This window comes from the organism of the source record quoted next, unplaced genomic scaffold (genome assembly GCF_019419815.1).
Source record: "Pyrus x bretschneideri cultivar Hongxiangsu unplaced genomic scaffold, Pyrus_bretschneideri_v1 Contig7, whole genome shotgun sequence".
Classification (NCBI taxonomy): Eukaryota; Viridiplantae; Streptophyta; class Magnoliopsida; order Rosales; family Rosaceae; genus Pyrus; species Pyrus x bretschneideri.
In genome coordinates, this window is record NW_025999809.1 from 8586573 (window position 1) to 8589706 (window position 3134).

Below are 3134 nucleotides of genomic sequence, written 5' to 3' on the forward strand. Positions count from 1 at the left end.
ATATTTAAATAAAAGTTATTTTTTTGGGCCAAACATTTAGTATTAAATTTTGTGCCCTAATATTTGGTATATATTTAAATCAAATGTACATTTTGAATTATTTGCACTATATACTTTTTAGATTTCAGACGGCACGTATAAAAAGAATCGTGTCTTTTGTGCAAAATAACAATAAAAAAAAGAAAAGAATTGTTGGTGACATTTTAAAAATCTCATTTTACATTCTAAACTTATTATATTTGAAAAGAAAAATAAACTTTTGACAAATGTAGACTGAAATTTTTAGAATAATAATAACAGTATTAAAATATGAAAAACTTGAAGATAAAAACAGGTTATGTCTTCTCTCTCTCTCCTTCATCCTCTCTCTTCCTTCCCCGTCACTCTCCTTCCCGTATCCTTTCTCTCCTTATTCTGTTTCAGGCAACAGCGCCGCCTTCCACTTGTCACCCAAGACCGTCAAATACCTCCATAATCCTCTTCCCATCCTCCTTCCGATCCTCAAGTTAGTTTCTACAAATTCGTAGCCAAATTTCTTCAATTTCAGATCTAAGAAACATATGATTTTGTTCGGGTTTAGTGTGTTTTGCAGGTGTGAGAGCGGCGTACGGGACGACGAAGAGAGGAGTAGCAGTGGCGTTGATGGGTGATGAGGCCCGAGCTGGTGATGAAGCCGATCGTTTCTCTAGACGATTTGTGATGTTGTCATTATCCTTCTGAAAATGACCATCAGTATGGTAACAACCATTAATAAGAGAGGAATTACTTCTGAACATAATTTCAGTGATAACTCTACTACACCAGTCACCAGCATTAACTGTAAGAAATCATTTATTAGCAGAATTCACTGATTATATCCCATCTTTTTATTTGGTTGATATTGTTCATATTTATACTATAATTGTCAGATATGAACACATTTGATAAATACCATATTACAATTATTCATAATTTGTCATAGTATCATTTTTTTTTCTTTGCAAACCTTAGCGTCCTCGAGCGATAATCTGTGCCTGCACCCCTGATGAAAACTTTGCGCCTGATAGGATAAAAAGAAGTTTAGTGGTAAGTAGAGACATGCATTCTACTAATTATTGAAGTTTCATCCCACTTAAAACTTGGTATAGACACAGGCATGATTTGTACACCTGAAAAAAATGGTATACTGATCTACCTGCACTGATCTAAAGCTTGATCTGTGAATAGTGTATGTGCTGCATCTCTGAACATTTATGATATTTCTTTTTCCAAGTTGTCTCTGTAGGTTCTCTGTGTATTTGCCGACACTTGCTATCTTTCTTAGAAATTAATGTCATAGATAGCTTTGAGATTTATCACTGCTTTTGACCTAAACCTAAATGATTGTCCAAACTTTTATTGTTTTGTACATCTTTTTTGCTAGTAATGTTAGTTTACTAATCATCTAGGTTCTCAAGGAAAGAATTACTTGGCTTGAAGCTGCTGATGAGGACCTTCGTCGGGAACTTCATGAATACCGCAGTAAGTGCAATGGTGTAGAGCCATGTGAAAGACCTCTCAAGTATGTGTTACATGCTCTAGTAGAGATTGACGTTATTCTTTCATCTTGTTTCGTTCAAGTACTAATATATATGATTTTGACATGTACCTTGTCTTGGTTTCTTATTTCACTTTGTAAACTATATATATTCAGCTAGAAAGATACATTTACAAATCTAAAACTTCATTTTGCAGGGTGGTAGCCCCTGCTTTGTCAAAAGCAATGGCCTAAAAAGGAGTTTGCAAAGTTTAGAATTGGGTGACTATCAAATGGGTGAAGCGATAACAGGTATCGCTTATATATGGTTTAGGACTTTGTCAACGGCGTTTTCTTTTCGCAGTTAAATCATATGCAATTATGTAAGTTGTGTTATTGTTTTTGCAAATAGGCTATTAGCTCTTGTGCATTGATAGTGTTGGGAAGTTCATTAAAATGGAGCTATTTTATATGTGGTACAATTTCCTATCTTAGCAGGTGATTCCCAGGAAATTGATGAAGTAGGAATAGAGTGGGAGCACAACCTTATGCAAAATATGATGGACAGAGTTGCATGAATTGAATAAAATGTCTACAACAAAAAGAGGTATCATTTGCGTGTGTAGATTGTTTTGTTTTAAATCAAAATCACATTAATGTCATCACAGAGTTTATGTGTAACTTGCATTTGACGCTTGTGCAGTCGGAGATGAAATTTTTTGAAGGGTCCGACACTGTGGCACTCAAGCAGCATTTTGGAAAGAAAATTTTGGAACTAGAAGATAAGAAAAGAGCTGTGTAGGTTCACTTAAAACCTTAATATTTGATCTTCGTATTCTTGAGAGAACCGATATTCACTTAAAACCTTTATAATTTTAATTTTATTTTTGTTGGGGATAGAACATGTAAAATTCTAGTTTTTATATATAATGGTTGTGAATATCTTTGTAAATTGTAATATTAGATGCTTGTGGTTGTGGGCTGTTTTAATTCTATGAAAAAAAATAATTTTTTGTTTAGCCTCAATCTCAATTTGTAGGTGATTTCGGTTTCTTTTTTTTTTTTTTTTTTTTTTTTTTTTAAATAGTTGACATTTGGGGACAATAACAATAAATGCGCTATCATGTATGAATTATAACTTTCACCATATCTTTTTTTCTTTTTTTCTTTTTTCGACTATAGATATTAAGGGAGGAGCTCGAGATTCCAGGAGTAAATGTGAATGTTTTTTATCAACTGAGTTACAAGTCTTTATTATTTAGCCATATTTAGAAGGACGAATTTAGTAAAATCTAGGATATATGTATAATAGTAAGATGTTTAGATGCTTATGTTGTCAAATTGTCAAATGGTACCATTATTGATTGTATATTTTTTTTATCATAGTATGTCATTCTAATCCTCCTTATTTTTTATCATAGTATGTCATTCTAATACTCCTTAAAATAAGAAGACATTATTTATGAAACAAGACCAATAAGTAAACACTATTTATGAAACCAAATCAAGAATGAGACACTATTTCTAAAACTAAACAAATAGGTGGAAACTATTTATGAAAATATATCAAGAAAGAAATACTATCTACAAAACTAGACCAAGAAAAAGACATTATTTATGAAACTGTACCAATTGCTAC

General features: G+C 32.3%; 1 long non-coding RNA gene across 7 annotated transcripts; it reads left to right on the plus strand.

Moving 5' to 3' along the window:
* Window positions 1-327: 327 nt before the first annotated feature.
* LOC125472335 lies at window positions 328-2514 on the plus strand. 7 transcript variants are annotated; one of them, XR_007254255.1, is made up of 6 exons: window positions 328-819; window positions 991-1065; window positions 1428-1540; window positions 1714-1807; window positions 1991-2102; window positions 2199-2514. It is a non-coding gene; the product is annotated as an uncharacterized LOC125472335 (long non-coding RNA). The 7 variants fall into 7 exon arrangements; XR_007254254.1 differs by having other exon boundaries at window positions 330-819; window positions 1428-1500; XR_007254253.1 differs by lacking the exon at window positions 991-1065 and having other exon boundaries at window positions 332-505; window positions 593-819; window positions 1428-1500.
* The last annotated feature ends 620 nt before the right edge of the window (window positions 2515-3134 follow it).